Genomic DNA, 21,280 nt, shown 5'->3' on the forward strand with positions numbered 1-21,280 from the left:
TTGCAAACCATCTGGTAATCCCCTGGGGGGCGGCCAAGGGGAGGAGCCCCCAAGGGAGGCTGTATATATGGGGCTGGGGCTCCGGGGCCGGGACAGTGGGGACAGGACAATGGCTTCACCTGCAGCCATGTGCATCCTGGCCTGGGCCCTGGCACTGCTCTGCTAGGGGACCCAGAGTAAGGGAGGCAGGGGTTGTCTCGGGTCGGTGTGTGTTGTTGTGTAGTGTGGTAGAGTGTGTGGCTGTGCAGCAGGCTGTTGGTGTGTAGTAGAGTGCATGTTGTGGAGCAGTGTGTTGTAGTGCAGCGGAGTGCATGTTGGGTAGCAGTGTGTAGTGTTGTGAAGCAGGCGTGTTGTGTAGTAGAATGCATGTTGTGGAGCAGTGTGTTGTGTAGTCAAGCATATGTTGTGGAGCAGTGTGTTGTAGTGGAGTGTATGTTGGGGAGTGGTGTGTTGTGTAGTGGAGTGTGGGATGTTGTGGAGCAGGCTGTTGTGTAGAAGAATGCTTGTTGTGTAGCAGTGTGTTGTGTTGTGGAGCGGGCTGTTGTGTTGTGTATTAGAATGCATGTTGTGTAGCAGTGTGTTGTGTTGTGTAGTAGTAGAATGCATGTTGTGGAGCAGGCTGTTGTGTTGTGGAGCGCATGTTGTGTTGTGTAGTAGAGTGTGTGTTGTGGAACAGTGTGCTGTTGTGTTGTGGAGCAGTGTAGGAGAGTGTGTGCCAAGGAGCAGTCTGTCGTTGTGTAGCTGTGTGGTGTGAGGTGTAACAGACTGTGTTGTGGAGCAGCGTGTTGTGCGATGGAGTCGTACGGTGCTGTTCAGGGGACTGTTTTGTTGTGTTGAGGAGTGTAATACACTGTGTATTGTGGAGCAGCGTGTTGTTGATTAGTGTCGTGGTGTGGGGACTGTGGTGTGGTGTGCGTGTGTAGTGCAGTGGGTCATGCTGTCGTTGTGTAGAGTAGCACACTGTGTTTTGTGAAGCGGTGTGTGACATACCAGCCTGGCAGGGCGTCGGAGATGGACAGCAGGAGTTTCTCAGTCTGCTCTGCTCTGACCACTAGACCCCCCGCCCCTCTCCTCCCCAAGGTAGGGAGAGAACCCAGGAGTCCTGGCTCCCAGCCCCTCCCCCCACCACTCCCCCCCCCCCCCCCGACCACTAGACACCCCGCCCTTCCCCTCCCAGAGCCAGGGAGAGAACCCAGGAGTCCTGGCTCTCAGCCCCTCCCCTAGACCATGAGACACTCCTCCCTTCCTCTCAGAGAGCCAGGGAGAGAACCCAGGAATCCTGGCTCCCAGCCACACACACACCCCCCCCAACCATTAGACACCCCTCCCTTCATCTCCCAGAGCCAGGGAGAGAACCAGAAGTCCTGGCTCCCAGCCCCCCTGCTCAAACCGCAACACCCCCTTTCCTCCCTGAGCCATGGCTAGAACCCAGGCATCCTGACCCCCAGCCCAGGGCTCTCCCTGCTAGGCTTGGAGCGGCCCCCTGGTGGCCATCGCCCCCTTTTCTGATCTCTGCCCCTTGTTCATGGCCAGGCACGGACCCTGCCCCCTGCATCTTCCCCTTCACCTACAATGGCAAGGTCTACACAGACTGCACGACCGTGGGCAGCAGCTGGCCCTGGTGCGACCACCACGGCCAACTACGACCGGGACAAGGCCTACAGGTTCTGCTCTGAGGAGGGTGAGTGCCCAGGGGCGGGACACGGAAGGGGGGCAGCCGGGGGGCGGAACATGGGGGAAGCAGGGGGATGGGGCAGGGGCAGCCAGGGGATGGGATGAGGATGGGGGGCAGCTGGGGGACAGGATGGGGATGGGGAAGAAGCCGGGGAATGGGATGGGGACAGGGGGCAGCGCCGGGCAGCACAGACGACCGTCGTGTTCCCCACTTGTGATCCCACACGCCCGGAGCTGGCGGGTCTGGCCATGGCCAGGCGTTCGACCACCGTCTTCCTGGCACCCACCCCAGCGACGCCTCCAGGGCAGAGCCACCCAGTCCGTCTGTCTGTCTAACCCATGCACCCTGTCTGTCTGTCTAGCCCCATATACCCACCTCTGTCTGTCTGTCTAACCCCATGCACTCCCCATCCGTCTGTCTAGCCCCATACACCCCCCTCTGTCTCTCTCTCTAACCCCATACACCCCTTCTTTGTCTGTCTAGCCCAGTACACCCCTGCCATCTGTCTATCTGTCTGTCTATGGATCAAACCCTTTGTCATGGACTCACAGGTCATGCCCACTCTTGGCCCCCTGTGGTCCGTGGGGGGAACCCCCTTCAGTGCGACAGCCCTTCTCAGGGGTCCACTCTCTCTCGGGGGTTAAGCCCCTCCACCTCCTGGAGCTGCACCTCTCCGAGCCTTAGCACGCCTGTCTCTCACCGTGGGCCCCTGCAGGGAGTCCACTCGCTCTGGACCCCGGGGGCCTCCACTCCCAGAGGGAATAATGCCCCCCTGATCCCTAGACCGAAGCAACACTCAGCCAGCGTAAAACAGGAGGGTTTATTAAGCATCTGAACCTAGCACAGAGTGGGGTGAGGGGTCCACACCCATCTGCACTGCCCCCAGGGCGTCCCACCCCCTGACAATCCCTGTCTGTGTCTCTCCCAGTCTACAGCGGGAATGCAGGTGGCCAGCCCTGCTTCTTCCCCTTCGTGTACCAGGGTCGCACCTTCCACACGTGCATCACGGAGTGGAGCCACAGGGCCAAGCCCTGGTGCACCGCCACAGCAAACTACGACACGGACACGGACGGCCTAGAAGCCAGAGGGACATGTCACTGCTTCCCGGGACCTGCCTGAAGTCAGCGCTGCTCAGAGCCCACATCCCCAAACCCCTCATCTCCAGCCCCATCCCAGAGCCTGCACCCCTCCCACACCCCAACCTTCTGCCCCAGCCTGAGTCCCCTCCCACACCCCAAACCCCTCTTCCCTGGCCCCACCCCAGAGCCCGCATCCCCAGCCCCACCCCAGAGCCTGCACCCCCTCCCATACCCCAACCTCCTGCCCCAGCCCGGTGAAAATGAGAGAGTGAGTGAAGGTTGGGGAGAGCGAGCGACGGAGGGAAGGGGATGGAGTGAGCAGGGGTGAGGCCCCAGAGAAGTGGCGGGGCAAGGGTATTCGGTTTTCTGCAATTAGAAAGTTGGCAACCCTAGCTCCCCCCACAACTCTGCCAGTGCCCCATAACCCTGACTCCCATTCCCTGCACTACTCCGGGGTGGTTGGGGGGCAGTCGCCAGGCTGCTGGGGGGCTCAGGGTTTTATTTAACTGGACACAGGCTCAACTTGGGGTGATTCTGGTTTGAGTGTGAGCCACATTACCCAGCATGCTCTCTGTTCCCCGTGTCTCCCACGTCCCATCTCCCTCCCCTGCCTCATCTCTCCCAGTGCTTGGTGGGAACTCGGAGGAGCCTTGTACATTCCCATTCAGGTACAGAGGCAGGAAGTACACGGCCTGTACCATGGATGACAGGAAGCGGCCCTGGTGTGCCACCACGAGCAACTACGAAGCGGACCATAAATGGAGGTACTGCAGCACGGCAGGTACGTGGGGCCAGGAGAGACACAAAGAGTGGGTGCAGTTTGCAGCTGGTATGGGCAGCACCCAGTGCAACAGGGCCCCGATCTCGGTGGCTGTCTGGGCAATGCCCAACCCGACGGGGCCCCGATCTCAGTGACTCTGTGTCTAGGCAGCGCCCGGCATGACGGGCCCCAATCTCAGACTCTGTGTATCTGGGCAGCGCCCAGCCCGATGGGGCCCCAATCTCAGTGAGTGTGTGTCTGGGAAGCACCTGGCCTGACAGGGCCTTGATCTCAGTGATTCTGTGTCTGGGCAGCACCTAGTGCGACGGGGCCCAAATCTCAGCGACTGTCTGGGCAACAGATTGAGACATTGGATCTGGGAGGGAGTCTTTTTCCTACCCTAGAAATATTTTGGGAGTTCAACATTTTTCCCATCTTTGATAGGAGGGGCAAAAATGAAACCTCGAAAATATTCATGAACTGAAAACCCAAACTTTCTTTCAATTCGGCTCAGTTGAAACGTTTCATTTCAATCATTTTGAAACTTTGTTTCCATTTCCACCTTTTTTCCTGTTTCTTAACTTTTTTTTCACTCTAATTAGCTTAAATTTCAAAACAAAAAGGCGCTCACAACAAGGAACCCAGGGTTTTGTTTTTGTTTTTGTTTTTTCATTTCAAACATGTCTAAACATTTCCACATTTTTTTCCCTCGACATCTTTTCAAGTCAGGAAATGCATCAAAACTGGCAAAATGCATCAAAATGTTGAAACACTTTCGGTTCCCGTGAATTGGCAGTTTTTCCACTTAAAAATATTGTTTTGTTGGGAAAATTTACCCCAGGTTTCCCCAGCAAATTGGCCGCCCTGCGTCCTGCCTTCTGCCCTGTTTTAACCCTTTCCTCCCTTGCCTCTTTCTCCATCAGCGGTGTGGGGGAGTTCGGAGAGCTCCCCTGGTGTCTTCCCTTTCATCTATAAGGGCAAGACCTACCACAGCTGTACGGCCGTCGATGACCAGATGGGAAGGCCCTGGTGTGCTACCACTCCCAACTACGACAAAGACCATTACTGGCGCTTCTGCTTGAGCGAGGGTGAGTCCCGGCCATGACCAGAGCGCTCCGTGTCGGCACAGGGAGTGCTGTCACCCGGTCTTGCGGACCAAATGAGGTCGCTGGAGGGGCTGTGTGCTACAAATGGCTTCCCCTGTGCAACCAAATTCCCTGGCATCTCCTGGTGATGCAGCCATCAGAGGGGCCTCCAGGATGATCCCGTGCTCCTAGGTACAATGCCATTCACCCACTGTTAAAAATTATCTTTGGCTTTCGCCGCAGCAGTGAGACGAGACACCCCCACCCCAGCTTTTCTTTTTTGCTAAGAAAACTCTTTGGCTTTCATAGAATCATAGAACTGGAAGGGACCTCGAGAGGTCATCTAGCCCAGTCCCCTGCACTCATGGCAGGACCAAGTATTATCTAGACCATCCCTAACAGGTGTTTGTCCAACCTGCTCTTAAAAATCCCCAGTGATGGAGATTCCACAATCTCCCTGGGCAATTTATTCTAGAGCTTAACCTTAGGTTAGGAAATTTTCCTAATGTCCAACCTAAATCTCCCTTGATTCAATTTAAGCCCATTGCTTCTTGTCCTTTCCTCAGAGGTTAACGAGAACAATTTTTCTCCCTCCTTCTCTCAGTCTTCTCTTCTCCAGACTAAACAAACCCAATTTTTTTCAATCTTCCCTCATAGGTCATGCTTTCTAGACCTTTAATCATTTTTGTTGCTCTACACTGGACTTTCTCCAATCTTTCCTGAAATGTGGCACCCAGAACTGGACACAATACTCCAGTTGAGGCTTAATCAGTGCGGAGTAGAGCGGAAGAATTACTTCTCGTGTCTTGCTTACAACACTCCTGCTAATACAGCCCAGAATGATGTTTGCTTTTTTTGCAACAGCGTTACATTATTGATTCATATTTAGTTTGTGATCCATTCTAACCCCCAGATCCCTTTCCGCAGTACTCCTTCCTAGGCCGTCATTTCCCATTCTGTATGTGTGCATCTGATTGTTCCTTCCTAAGTGGAGTACTTTGCGTTTGTCCTTATTGAATTTCATCCTATTTACTTCAGACCATTTCTCCAGTTTGTCCAGATCATTTTCGATGTTAATCCTACCCTCCAAAGCACTTGCAACCCCTCCCCGCTTGGTATTGTCCGCAAACTTTATAAGTGTACTCTCTATGCTATTATGTCAAGTATCAGAGGGGTAGCCGTGTTAGTCTGTACCCACAAAAACAACGAGGAGTCCGGTGGCATCTTAAAGACTAACAAATTTACTTCAGAAGTGGGTTTTTTACCCCCGAAAGCTTATGCCCAAATAAATGCGTGAGTCTTTAACGTGCCACAGGACTCCTAATTGTTTCTATGCCGTTACCTAAATCATGGAACATTAAATCATTAATAATTAATCATTAAACATTTCCTGCTGTTCACTCGGCTTTGCTCGTTGCCTTTGCAGCCTACGGGGGGAACTCCAATGGCCAGGGCTTCACGTTTCCTTTTGTCTACAAAACCCAGCTATTTTCCAGCTGCACCAACGCTGGAGACAAGATGGGACATTTCTCGTGCGCCACAACCCACAACTGAGACCGGAATAAGCTGTGGAGCTACTGCCCCGATACCAGTCCCTGATACCAGTATCCAGTCCGCTCCGTATGTTCTCTCTGGGGCAGATCTGACTCGGGTTTTACTTATACAGCTGGGCAAATAACTAATTTTTGGTTTGCTGATGATTCTGAAAAATCATAGGGGAAACTTGTCGTGGGTTGCCGTGAAAATGAATTTTTTTGAAGTTGTCAGTGAATCAAAAACCAGGGGGTGGGGGAATCCTTTCAGGTGGATCGTGAAAGTTCATTTTTTTTAAAATTGTCATTGCATTGCAAAGTCAGGAAAATGGTTTTGAGTGGATTCCTAAAATGAAATGTCTGAAATTTTCAGTGAGTCAAAAAATTACAAAAACTTTTGTCTCAGGTTATCCAGAAAATGAAATATTTCAGAGTTTTCAATTAATCAACAAAAAATGGGGGACAATGTGTTTTGGGAGGATCCCGGAAACAAACGTGTTGGAAATTTTCCGTGATTTGAAAGATCAGGGGGGGAAACCATTTTGGCTGGATCCTGGAATTGAAATTTTCTTTAAAACTTTTGATGAATTAAAAAATCAGGAAACAAAATTATTTTGAGTGGATCCCAAAAATGATTTTTTTAAATGTTCATTTAATTAAAAATTTAGGGGGAAAAATCCCTTTGGGTTAAACAGAACATTTCATTTCAATTTTGAACATTTTTTAAACTATCTAAACTTTGGTTTTAATAAAATAGAAGGAAATTTTGAAAGCAGAAGTTGTTTTGAATTGAAGAATTGACTTTTTCTGAAGGTTTTGGTCATTTTTTCGACATGAACAATCCAACACAACTGACACGCATTCACAATATACTTTGGTTTCACTGAATCTGTACTTTTCGCCAAAAACATTTCATCTGAAAAGTTTCACCCACCTCTATTTATCAAGTTGTCCAGGAGCCTCCAGATCTCCTGTGTGTTCGCATCACCTCTCTGCTGTGCCCCTGAGCCAATGAGAAGTTGTGACACTTGTGCCAATGGGAGTTGGGCAGTGTGTCTCTATCTGATTGGTGGCTGGAAACCTGGCTTTCAACACACCCCTCCCAGCAGCTGAATGAGCCTCTAAGGATTCCTTCAGGAAAGGTTCAAGGCCAGGGTTTAGGAGCAGCCATAGAATCAGATCCAGAACCAAAGGAGGGACTGACCTCAGTGGGATTTGGGAAGCCAGGTTCCTGTTGGCCCTCCTGGAAGATGCTTTAGCCATGATAATGTCTTCAAATCCAGATTGAACGCCGTTCTAGAAGATACTTTAGTGAAACCCAAGTTATTGGGTTCAATACAGAGAGAACTGGAGGACACTCACTGGCCTGTGTTCCACAGGAGTTCAGACTGTATGATCACAGTGGACACATCTGGCCATGGGATCTATGAATCCATGAAAGCCTACCTGAGATTTCTTGGCTATTCGCAATAGGTGGCCAGGTCATAGTGGGATGCGGGAGCTGTTAGTCCGTGGGCAAGTGGGCGTGTTGGTGTTGTCTATAACCACCTCCCTTTGCCTCCCTAGTCCTGGGTGGGAACGCGGCAGGAAAGAGCTGTGCGTTCCCCTTCCTCTACAACAAACAAATGCATCACACCTGCACCAGCGACGGGGCGAGCTCAGGGAAACTGTGGTGCAGCACCACCAGGAATTACAACGTGGACAAGAAGTGGACTTACTGCTCCACGCCAGGTAAGGCAGGGGGCGGAGGAAGCTGAGCCTTGCGGTTAAGGTGTTCGGCTCACTGAGACCTGGTTTAATTCTGTCATAGACTCCTTGGGTGAGTCAGTTAGGAACTGGTTGGTTGGTTTTTTGGTCCCCATCCCCCACCCCTTAGGAAATGCTGAGCAAGCTGAAGTTCATGGGGAGCAGTTCTTAAAACCATCCCGCAAATCGCCCTCGAGCGGAGGGGCTCCTTCTATTGGCTGTTTAGATTGGCAGCGCTTTGAGACAGGGACTGTCGGTCTCTGTCTGTCTGGATAGCGCCTGGCACAACCCCAATCTCAGTGACTCTGTGTCTGGGCAGCACCCGGAGCGACGGGGCCCTGATCTTTGTGACTCTGTGCCTGGGCAGCACCTGGCGTGATAGGGCCCCGATCTCGGTGACTCTGTGTCTGGGCAGCACCCGGCGTGACAGGGCCCCGATCTCGGTGACTGTGTCTGGGTGGCATTCAGTGCCCTGATCTCAGCAAAAGGGACCCCAGCAAAAGGGATCCCAGATCTCACACTAGTATCTAGGGGCCTTGACTAATGCACGTAATAACCACCGAGGATGTACCCCCAAAACACATCTGGGGTGTGGTTGGGTCTAACCACTTGTGCGTGTATAAACTGGCTAAATGCACTTCCCCACAGACCCACAAACCACCTAACACATTTTGCATACGCAACCCCCAACAGCACAGACATTTTTTGCCTGTCCCCTTGGCATCTTTGGCTCGTTAGCCCCATGTTGCAGAAGTGGGGAAACAGAGGCATGGAGCTGGGCTGTGCCTTCCGAAAGGTCACCCAGCAGAGCCAGGCATAGCACCCAAGTCTCTCGTTGCTCTGCCTGGCGCCCCTGTCTATGGGGCCGCGCTCTCTCCCCTAGCCCTAAGCTGCACGGGGAACCACCTAACAAAGTGTTTGCTCATGGTCTGATGCCGCCTGCATTTGCTATGCGTTGCCCATGATTCTGGCCAAGGTGTTCACCCGCTGTCAGTGTGTTTGGTCTGCAGACTACGACCGCCCCTTCCACAGAAAGCCCTGTGTCTTCCCCTTCATCGACAAGAAGTTTAAATTCCACACCTGCACCAACCTGGCGGAGGCCAGGGGGAAGTTCTGGTGTTCCAGCACAGACAGCTATGACCGGGACCATCAGTGGAGCTACTGCCCTGCCTGAGACAGGTAGGACAGGGCGATGGGATGGCCTCTGTTTATAGGTTTCAAAGTAGCAGCCGTGTTAGTCTGTACTCACAAAAAGAAAAGGAGGACTTGTGGCACCTTAGAGACTAACAAATGTATTTGAGCATAAGCTTTCGTGAGCTACAGCTCACTTCATCGGATGCACATCAGTATAGCATCCCCATCTGGACCAGGGGTGTGTGATCCTGCTTCTTTTGTCTGCTTACACTGGGGACTCTTCCAGGCAGCAACTGTCTGCAGCAGCCGGTGCAAGGGGATCCCGATCTCTGTGACTCTATGTCTGGGCGGCACCTGGCATAATGGGTCCCGATCTCAGCGACTCTGTGTCCATCCATCCATCCCCATACACACCCATCCATACATTCCCATACGCATCCATCCACCCCTCATCCATCCCTATCCACAGTCACCCATCCAACCATCCCCATACACATCCACCAACCACCCAACTGTGGAATTATATTGATATAGGGATGGAAGGGACCTCAAAAGCCCAGCCCCCTCCCCCCGACCCCATGCTGAGGCAGGACCAAATATTCCTAAACCATCCCTGACAGGTGTTTGTCCAACCTCCAATGATGGGGATGCCACAACCTTCCCTAGGTAACCTGCTCCAGAGCCGAACTATCTGTAGAGCTAGAAAGTTTTTCCTAGTATCTAACCTAAATCTCCCTAGCTGCAAACTCAGCCAGTTCCTCCTTGTCTATCCCTCGGTGGCCGTGGAGAACAGTTGTTCTCCATCCTCTTTCTAGCAACCTTTGGCATATTTGAAGATTATCATCAGGTCCCCCCTCAGCCTTCTCTTCTCAAAACACAATGTGCCCAATTTTCTCAACCTCCCCTCCTAGGTCTCTGAGCATTTTGGTTGCTCTTCTCTGGACTCTCTCCAATTTGCCCACATCTTTTTTCAAGTGCAGTACCCGAAACTGGACACTGAGACCTCACCAATGCCAACTACAGCAGGACAATGTCCTCCCATGTCTGACATACGATGCTCCCGTTCATACACCTCAGAATTATATTTGCCTTTTTCACAACCTCACCATGCGGTCGACTTATATTCAATTTGTGATCCACCCTAACCCCTAGATCCTTTTCTGCCGTCCCGCTGCCTAGCCAGTGAAGTGGTGCTGAAGGTCTGTCCTTCTGTCCTTTTCAGGTGACAGCCCCAGAGCCGGGAGGAGACAGAATGATGACATTTGAAATTAAATGAAAGGAATGAGCCCCGCTCTGGACAAAGATCGCTTCTGATCAACAGATGCCAGGGGCATAATCACCCTTGAATCCAATTCCAAATGGGCTCATTTCTCTCTTTGATTTTAGTAAATTCAAATAAAGCATCTTTTGAAACACGGCATCTGCGACTTCTGTGTCCGGGCAGAAGGCAAATAAATGACCTGTCCATATCCCTGGGGTGAGGATGACAATGTGATGGCTTTTGCTTCTGATGCATATTGGGCATTTCCCAATGAACATGGCTTATTGGAAGGGTTATAAATCCTCATGCTTCAGGGCTGAAGATGATCGCTCTTAGTGGTCAGAAAGGGAACATCACAGGAGACAGATTACTCCACATTTCGCCAGTGCTTTCTCTGAAGCTTGTCATGCTTCCATTGCCAGAGATACTGAACTAGTCAGATCTTGGGTCTGGCCTGGCCTGACCAATTTTATGTCCATGGTTGATGCGTTGGAGGGAAATTACCCAAAATGCCCAGTGGAAATGGCTCTGTGTTCTTCGTGAGGTTGGGTGAAGTCCTGGCTCCATTGACATCAATGGCAAAGCTCTGGTCAAGTTTTCACCTCTTATTTCGAAGGTGACAATAACACACAATCTGAGTTTTCAGCAGCGCTCAGGTCCTGCCATGAATCTTTAGGTGCCTTAACTGATCATTCCGTGCTTGCGAATGGCAAGGGGGCCAGATCCTCAGCTGGCCTCAGTGGGTGTGGGTCAGTATTTAAATGATGGAGTGATGCCGACTTGATGGCAGTAATGGAGCAGCACCCATTGACACCAGCTGGGGCCTGCCCCATTGACTCCAATGGAGCGATGGCTGATTCACACCAGCTGGGGGCTCTCCCCATTGACGCTGATGGAGCTGTGGCCGATTGCCACCAGCCGGGGATCTGGCACTATTGACTCCAATGCAGCTGCAGCTGGTTTAAGTCCAAATGTTCATAGATCCCATAGATTCGAAGGCCAGAAGGGGCCATTGTGATCATCTAGTCTGACCTCCTGTATAACACAGGCCAGAGAACTTCCCCGAAACAATTCCTGCCTGAGCTAGCACAGATCTTTTAGAAAAACATTCAGGTTTGATATAAAAATCCCCAGTGATGGGGAACCCACCGTGACCCCTGGTAAATCATTCCAAGGGTTAATTACCTTCCCTGTGAGAAACGTGCACCTTATTTCCAGTCTGAATTCGTTTAATTCAACTTCCGGCCATTGGATCTTGTTAGAGCTTTGTCAGCTAGACTGGCAAGTCCATTATTTAATATTTGTTCCTCGTGTAGGTCCTGATCCTCCCCCATCCACCTCCTCTGTGTTAAAATAAACCAACTCAGCTCCTGGAGTCCAAGTTTTCCCATCCTTTCATCATGCTTGCAGCTCTTCTCTGAACCCTTTCCAACTTCTCAGCATCCTTCTTTGAATGGTGGCCCCCAGGACTGGACACAGGATCCCAGCAGCGGTTGCCCCAGGGCCAAATGCAGAGGGCACGTAACCGCTCTGCTCCTCCTCGAGATTCCCATGTTTACATCTCCCAGGATCACATTATGTTACACAGATAAAACTACACAGGATCGTTTCAGGGGACAAGACAAGATGTCACGTTTATTATAACACAATTTGATTTAAGACCAATAACTAATATCTAATACCTATGTATACACACATACACACACACACACACACACACACAAATGTTCTGCAGCTGCTAGATAGTTACCAGTCCTGAATGTGGCTTGGGTTCCTAGCTTGTGGCGGCTACCTGGCCAGGAAAGCCGGGCACAAGGAAGAGCTGGGTCTCTGTCGGGCATGCACTGATGCCCTTCCATGTTGGCAGCAGAATGTTCCCCTCCAAAGTCTTCCATCTCACCCATCCTTTTTATAGGCTTTAGTTTGAATCCAGAGTCTTTAGGTCTTCCTGTGTCACGCTGCCTCTGGGTCCGGGGTGATTGATCACCCGTCAATTGCAGACGTGACTTTCAGCCTAGGACCTGGCTTTGATGTTTCTACAATTGTACTTTTGTTCTTTTCTTTTAGGGTGGACTCTTCTTGCTTTGTCAGGGCTGTTGTCTGAATCTTCACCCGTTGGTGTTTACACTTTATTTCATCAGGACCGGCTGGGGCTGGAGGTTGATTCCATCATCTGTACATACCTCATTCACACAGCTAAACTACACTAGTAAGATTACAGCAGGGTTTTGCAAAAAGGAAGGTTGCTGCAAGCTTTTACAAAACGGAGTGAGCATTTTAAAATGGAGTTTGGGACAAGTTAAAATGGAGTTTGAGTTACAATATGGACAAGTGTAAGGAATGGCAAACAGGGAACAGAAATTCCAATGTAGACAAGTATAATAAATGACAAACAGTGAGCAGAAGTTACAATGTTGAAGCAGTGCAAGTTTCAGCGATTTAAGCAGCAATTGGATTGAAAGTGAAACTCAATTAGCCAGTTATTGGGGTAACCGGTTTTATGAATGAATGTTGTTTCATTCATAAAACTTTGCTTATGAAGTTATATTAATAAAGTGAACAATTAATAACAATTTCATTGATCAGTTCTACAATTAGCCTGTTAGTTATTCTCAGTGGTCAGCGTGGTGGTCGTGGCCCAGGTGGGGCGGGGAATACACCAGGAAGGGCCTTTAAAGTGAAGACCACATAAGTCTGATGTGCTAGAGAAGGGGCAGCCAGGGGAGGGATCCAAAATTGAGGGAGAAGGGTGATCTCTTTGCTTGAATTCGCATCCTGGGTGCTGAAAACCAGGGCTGAGATGTCTGGAGGTGGGCACCAAAACACCAGCCAAATCCAGAGGCCACATCTGGCCGCGCAGATGCCAGGCCCAATGTAGAGTCTAGAAGCAGACCCACAACTCCCTCCCCATGGGGGAAGACATGAGCCTCGGCTGCCTCATTAAAGGCAGGTAACCAAAGCAAATTCCACCGGGGCTTGTTAAAAAGGAAGCGTGAAGTGGCTCCGCTGGGCATCAATAATGGTCGTGCCTGGGGGATTGCGAGGAGACGCAGGCAGCAGATAGACAACAACAAAATTAATTGGAAAAAAGTGGGGGGTGGCTGAGAGTGAGGCGAAGGTGATTTGATTTGTTTTCGGGGGACGCTGCAATATCCCGGTCAGTGTGGGAGTTGGGTGGCACCGTGTCACAGACGGGTCAGGGCTGGGGTGAGACCACGTTCCACCAGGGGGTTTTTTGCAGCAAAAATTTCCATCAGTGCCTATGTTTCTGCCTCCGGGCCTGCGCTCTGTACCCCCCTGAGCCAGGATGCCTGTCCCCAAGAGCTATTCACAGCCTTGCGGAGCCCGATGTGGTGGGCATGTGCAAAGGCCGCCCACTGGCTCGGGAATCTCAGGCAAGTTCGTGCAAGGAGGAGCTCCTGTAAAGCTCTCCCACAAGGCAACTAGCCGCAGGGCATTTTGGGAAGGGCTTGCAATGCCTCATGGGACCAAAACATTGCTTCATGGGGGAATGGGAACATGGCTTCCAGGGGAGTTCTCCAACCTCTGGGCTCATAGTTGAGAGGGCCGCTGCTCGCCGAAACACCAGAGGTACCGAGCTCCAGAGAAAAGCTCCTGGTTGTGGATTCCAAGCAGAAAAGGGCACCTCCCTGCTCTCTGGCCCTAGGCCCCTCCCTCTGAGAGAAGGGTGGGGGCTTAGCACACGCCCCCTCTGATCGGCAGCTCCCATCGGCTAGCTTAGGCAGCTCCCCGCCTAGTGTGCTGGCTCTGGCCGCTCTTATTCTCCAGCTCCTTTCTCCCTGCATTCATTGTGCAGCCACCTAGGCGCAGTGCTCGGGCTTTGTGAATCGCAGCGCGTTCCTGTGATCTTCTGGGGCCCACTGCGTAGGTCCTGCAACGCTCAGCATTCCAACAGTTAAATCCCTCTGTGCATCCAGGCCCATAGTGCCTAGCCCTTAATCCAGCCCTTGGCGTGGGCCTCGAGTGCCTGCAGAATCGGAGACTATAAAGTAAGAGGGGACCACTGTGATCATCTACTCTGACCACAGGCTTTAGCTCTTCCCTGAATTAGTTCCCGTTTGATCAAGAGCAGATCGTTTGGAAAAACGGCCTGTCAAGCTTTCCAAATGACCATTGATAGAAAATTCCCCTGCCCCGCACTTGGTAAATTGTTCTGATGGTTAATTATGCTCGCTGTTAATAAATTACACCTTATTGCCAATCTGAATTTGTCTAGCTTCAACTTCCAGCCCCTGGATCATGTTAGACCAGAGGTGGGCAAACTACGGCCCGCAGGCCAGATCCTTGAGCTCCTGGCCGGGGAGGCTTGCCCCCGGCCCCTCCCCCGTTGCCCCCCTCCCCCGCGGCCATGCCGCCGCACACGCAGCGGCGCTGCGAGCTCCTGCCGCTCTGTGCGGCATGGTAAGGGGGCGGCAGACGCACGGACGTGCACGCACGCGGCAGTGGGAGGGTTGGATAGGGGGTCCCGGGGGGCAGTCAGGGGACAGGGAGCGGTTGGATGGGGCGGAGGTTCTGGGGCAGTCAGGGGTCGGGGAACAGGGGAGGTTGGATAGGGCGTGGGAGTCCTGAGGGGCCTGTCGGGGAGGGGGGGTAGATAGGGGCTGGGGGGAAGTCAGGGGACTGGGAGCAGGGGGGGTTGGATAGGGGGTGGGATCCCGGGGGGGCAGTTTGGGATGGGGGTCCTGAGAGAGGGTAGTCAGGGGACAAGAAGCAGGGGTGGTTGGATGGGTCAGGGGTTCTGAGGCGGGCAGTCAGGGGGCGGGAAGTGGGAGGGGGAGGATAGGGGGCCGGGGCCAGGCTGTTTGGGGAGGCACAGCCTTCCCTACCCGGCCCTCCATACAGTTTCGCATCCCAATGTGGCCCTCAGGCCAAAAAGTTTGCCCACCCCTGTGTTAGACCTTTCTCTGCTGGAACGAAGAGCAAATTTCTGTTTCCCTGTAGGCTCCGAAAGCCTGGGATCAAGGCACCATTTAACCTTCTCCTTGTTAAACTAAATAGATTGAGTTCCTTGGTTGCATCACTCTGAGGCAGATTTTAAAACCCTTCATTCATTCTCGTGGCTTTTCTCTGACCCCTCTCCAATGTATCAACATCCGTCTTCAATGTGGGCACCAGAACTGGACACAGGTTCCCAGCAGTAATTGCCCCAGGGCCAAATGCAGAGGTAAAACAACCTCTCTGCTCCTACTCGAGAGTCCCGGATTTGCTCCTCCCAGGATCACATTAGCCCTTTTCGCCCACAGCGTCGCACTGGGATTATCCACCACGACCCCCAAATCTTTCTCAGAGTCGCTGCTTCCCAAGAGAGAGTCCCCCAGCCTGTCAGTACTGCCAACGTTCTTTGTTCCTAGATGGACGACTTTACATTTGGCCATATTAAAATGTGTATTGTTCACTTGCGCCCAGTTTGCCAACCGATCCAGGTTGATCTGTATCAGTGACTTGCCCTCTTCATCATTTACCAGTCCCCCAATCACCGTGTCATCTGCAAACTTCATCAGTGATGATGATTTTATGTTTTCCCACAGCTCGCTGATAAAAATGTTAAGTAGCACAGGGCCAACAACTGATTCCTGGAAACAACCCTGCTTGAGGATGTTTCCCCATTTACAATCACATTTTGAGACCTGTCAGTTAGCCAGTTTTTAACCCATGTCATGTGTGCATTCATGAAAACAAGGACCAATTGACTTGGGAACATCTCAAAGATGCAGATAAACATGTAGGCAAGAAGTTACTAGTGTAACTCTTCTGCCCATCAGAGTTGGCAGCAACAAGGGCCGGGTTCAGTATCTAGGGGTTCTGTTTCAATAACACAATGCAAAACCAGCTCGAGCCCCCACCCACTGACCTGGGACAATTACATACCACCCCCCTGGGCCCCTCTAAGAGGCAATACTTCCCCTCTCACAAGCACGGAGTCTGAGTGTAGCAAAAGCCTTTTAATAAAGGAGGGAAACAATGCAGCATTATGTTGGGGAAACACCACAAACAGGATTCATAACACAAACCATGAGCAAATGACCCACCTCCAAGTAAGTTTAGCAGTGTCCTTTTCCCCTCAGGGTCTTAAGTCCAGCAACCCAGCAGTCACCCCACCCACAATTTCTGACCTTGGTCAGTGCAGCCCCAGAGTTCAGAAGTTCATCTGCAGAGTTTACCTCCAAGCCTGGGTGGAGGTGGGTATGGGGGGACCATCTTACATGCTCTGCTGCTCAGGTTGATGGCTGAGTGCCACACCTCTGCATGGGGTTCTGCTGCAAACGTCACCGCCAGCCACGCCTCTCCACCAGGCACCCTGCTAGCCACGCCACCTGCTGTCCACTCTGCTCCGCTCGCTCTCCTGCTGTCTGCGGCACACCGCTCGCCTCTCGGCTAGCCACTCACCAACTTGTCTTCAGGGCCCCCCTACTTAGCACAGTTCTCAGCTACATCAGCTCTCAGTGAGTTTACCTGGTAGTAGGGGAGCCTCAACACTGGTGCACCACTAGCCCAAAGTAGGTCCAATGCTTAGACCTAGGTATCAGTGATCTCAGCTCTGCAGCATGTAACAACACTCCTAATGGAGTCAAAATTACATCTGCTATTACACAGTAGAGAGAGGAGGGGCCAAAGTGGTGTTTAGGACCCTCAGAAGAGCCCCACACTACCAGGTACACATATCTGTCCCCAACCTCTCTCAAGTCATTGGTTTTGGAACCCATGTGCCTTGCCTAGCAAGTGCTGCTCAGTTGAGAGTGAGTCCCTTCATCATAAAATGCCAAGTACAGTTCTACTGTCCTTGATTCAGATAACCAGGATAACAACCCTTTATTACTCCTGCCCCAATAACAAAGAGACTGGGGATCCCACAGCAGCCAAAGTGACCATTTGGGCAGGCAGTCCATCGTGTTAGGCAGCGTGGGTGTGCTCATGCAAACGAGATCAGCCCCTGAAGTCCTTTTCCACAGCTCACCACCAGATGTCAGGGTACAGCTCATTCTGACTCTGCTTACAGTAGCTACTAAAAACCCCTGGAAATAGACAAAATCATTGCTCTGCTAGATGAAAGACGGAAAGTAAAAGCACACGGATCGACCACAGAAAACGAATACCAAAGACTAGCTAAAATGATAAATAATAAATGCAGATCAGCAAAGTCTTAATGGCTGAATGAGAAATGCAAATAATTTGAAGAACTGGATAAAGAAAATAAACAAAGTGAGATGTATCAAAAGGTTTGATTACAGAAGGAAAGTGACCAATACGACTCTTATTGACAAAAAGCAACCATATCTGACAGGCCCTAAAGACAAGAACGAGAGATGGTGAGAATATAGGAATGAATTATATGGTGATGATAGGCCTGAAAAACCAGCTAGAGATCAATCAAATAAGCACCTGTCAATAATGGATGAAGACAGCATGGTAGCAATAAAAAGACGTCTGAATGGAAAAGCAGTAGGTTGTGATGGAAAACCAGCTGATTTAAAGCAAAGGGGCTTAAGGCTCTGTCAAGGTTCCTTCCCCACTCTGAACTCTAGGGTACAGATGTGGGGACCTGCATGAAAACCTCCTAAGCTTACTTTTACCAGCTTAGGTTAAAACTTCCCCAAGGTACAAACTATTTTACCCTTTGCCCTTGGACTCCCACTGCCACCACCAAACGTTTATCTGGGTTTATTTATTAGGAAAGCATTGTTTGGAAACGTCTTTCCCCCCCAATATCCTCCCAACCCTTGCACCCCACTTCCTGGGGAAGGTTTAGTAAAAATCCTCACCAATTTGCATAGGTGATCACAGACCCAAACCCTTGAATCTTAAGAACAATGAAAAAGCATTCCGTTTCTGAAAAGAAGGATTTTAATAGAAGTAAAAAGAATCACCTCTGTAAAATCAGGATGGTAAATACCTTACAGGGTAATTAGATTCAAAACATAGAGAATCCCTCTAGGCAAAACCTTAAGTTACAAAAAGGCACACAGACAGGAATATCCATTCTATTCAGCACAACTTAATTTCTCAGCCATTTAAAGAAATCATAATCTAACGCATATCTAGCTAGATTACTTACTAAGTTCTAAGACTCCATTCCTGTTCTGTCCCCGGCAAAAGCATCACACAGACAGACACAGACCCTTTGTTTTTCTCCCTCCTCCCAGCTTTTGAAAGTATCTTGTCTCCTCATTGGTCATTTTTGGTCAGGTGCCAGCGAGGTTATCCTAGCTTCTTAACCCTTTACGGGTGAAAGTATTTTTCCTCTGGCCAGGAGGGATTTTAAAGGTGTTTACCCTTCCCTTTATATTTATGACAGGCTCCAAAGGCCTCTCAGAGTTAATGAAGAACATGTATGAGACAGCAGACTTGCCAGAGGATTTGACAACTTCAATGTGTATCCAAATCTCAGAAAAGAACAACGCTATGGACCATAACAACTACAGAACAAGCAGCCTAGTATCTCAGAGACTTTTACAAGTTGTTCAGAACCAAATACAAGGAAAGACCGATCAGGAAATAAGCAAACAAGAAGATGATTTCGAATGTGGAAAAGGCACCATAAACACCATTGTGAAACTTTGATGCTCATATTAGAAAGATCAGTTGAACAGGTGAAAACAATATGCTTGTGTTTCATTGACTTCCAAAAAGTATTTGACAGAAGCTACCACTACAAACTGCTCAATATATTCAGATCTGTAGGGATTGATGGATACAAATGCCGAGTAATAAAACAATTATACTGGGATCAGAAGGCAATTAGAACGGGAGATGAAAATGAAAATCTAACAGAGATCTAGAGAGGAGTGAGATAAGGCGGTATGATGTCACTGACTTTATTTTACATTTATAATGAGTATTTGATTAAATTAATTGAGGAAACAGAGGAAGGTATTAAGATGAATGGAAAATGAGCAAATAACATTCACTATGCAGATGACACAGTGCTCTTGCATGATTCAGAAGAAGGTGGAGATTATATATGAATATGGCAAAGAATATGGTCTAGAGTTGAATGTGGACAGGACAAAAGCTGTGGTGACATGCAAGAATCCTTGGAAAACATGCAAGATTTCAGTGAATGATACAACCATACAACAAGAGAGAAATTATTGCTAGTTAGGAAGCACCATAACAGAAGATGGCAAACTGGATACTGAAGTCAGCACCAGAATAGCAAGAGCGCAAGAGATATTCTGGAAGAATAAACCTCTGATGAGAAGGGACATAAATCTGAAAACTAACTTCTGACTCTTGCAAATGTACACTTGGTCTGTGTTAAGTTACAGCTGGGAAACATGGACATTCCAACAATCAATAATAAAGAAACTACAATCCTTCGAATGATGGTGTTACAAGAGAATTCTGAAAATATCATGAATGGACCACGTAACCAATGACAAAGTACTGGAGATGACTGGAACTAAGCAAATGTTAATTGGAGGGTTTATGAAAAGAAAGGTTCAATTTGCTGGGGACGTTTTAAGAGGTTCCACAAGCGACGCATGTTTACAGGCACCAGAAGGGAAAGTCAATGGCAGAAGAACACAAAGCAGAAAAAGAAGGTCTGGGGTGGACGATGGGTGGATCAAAAGGACTACAGTACTCACCCCCAAAGAGATTAGCAGAGGTCCATACACAATGGGGTACCTTGGTTGCAAACCTCCAGTGATGGATATGCCATATAAGAAGAAGACGAACATGTGTCATGCTGACTTTGCACCAGGTGCATACAGTCATGGTGGTATCATGAGAATGAAGACAATCATGGTGGCGAAATGAGAATGAAGACAAACTTGAGCTGCCTGTTACTGAGGGCTGGTTTCGCTAATGAAGTCCAATCTTTGTTGCTCCCAAAAGCAAGCACCACTCATGAACTGAATCTGTAGCACAGGGACTTTGCCCTCCTTTGTCTAGTTCTTTCGCACGGTCCCTGAATGTGAACATAGCAATGAGTGCAGGGCAGAACGATGATGTTTGTGAAGGGATGAAGAATAAGCAGGTTTAGCAAAGCTGGGATTTGAACCCACATATCAAGAGCACAATATATAACTACCTCATTGCCTTAATCACTCAGCCACACCACCTGAGGAGGATATGATCATTTATCTCCTTCTAAAATCTTGATTTACCTATTACAAAGGGTGGGCTTTCTAACACACAATTTCTGTGCTTTTATACATGAGTGACAAAGAAGAAGGATCACACCCCAGAAACAGACCCTGTGGGGGCACAGCTGGATTTGCTGTTTGGATTCTGCATCTCATAAAAATGGATATGCTCCAGCTCAACCACAGCTATTGAACCGGAAACAAGAATTAATTCGGAGAAACCCCCTGGCCTACACCATGCTGGAGGTCAGATGAGACAAGCATAATTGTCCCTTCTGGACTTGCAGTCTAGGAACTGGTCTGTGGTTTTAAACTGGGGGCAGAGAGAAGATACAAGCCTGCATCTCCAACACCAGGGGTTATTTCTAAAGAATATGGACTGGATTCTGTTCACACTTAAACCAATCCAGAACAACTTCATCTTGGTCAGGTGTGACTCCAGTTTGACTCCAGGGAAGCCGAGATCAGAATCCAGCCCTGACCCCACTACAGACAGGGGCTGGCTCAGGACTGACCCTGGGTGATGTTCCCCTGAGCTTTGCCCAAGGCACCAGTAAGCATTTCAGACTGGCAGACGCGCAGTGAACTGGGAGCAGGGAAGGAGTCCTGTGGGGGGATAGCGCCTTCCAGCAGATCCGAGAGGTGGTAGGATATTTCAAAGCTTTGGAGACGCAGCTGCCCCTACAAAGCAATTAAATCCTTCTCCAGCCGAGAGCTCTGTCTTCTCGCAAGGGGATGGTGTTGTAAGAGGCAGAGATGTGTAGAGCCCCTGCTCCATCCAGCCTCAGTGAGGCACTCCAGTGACCTCTGCACCAGGAATGGGATGGTCTTCTCAGACACCGACACACATCTGTGCATGCCTTGGCCCAGTGTGACTTCCCTTCGCAAGGATCCGGAGC

This window comes from Natator depressus, chromosome 23 (assembly GCF_965152275.1).
Source record: "Natator depressus isolate rNatDep1 chromosome 23, rNatDep2.hap1, whole genome shotgun sequence".
In the NCBI taxonomy this organism is placed as follows: Eukaryota; Metazoa; Chordata; order Testudines; family Cheloniidae; genus Natator; species Natator depressus.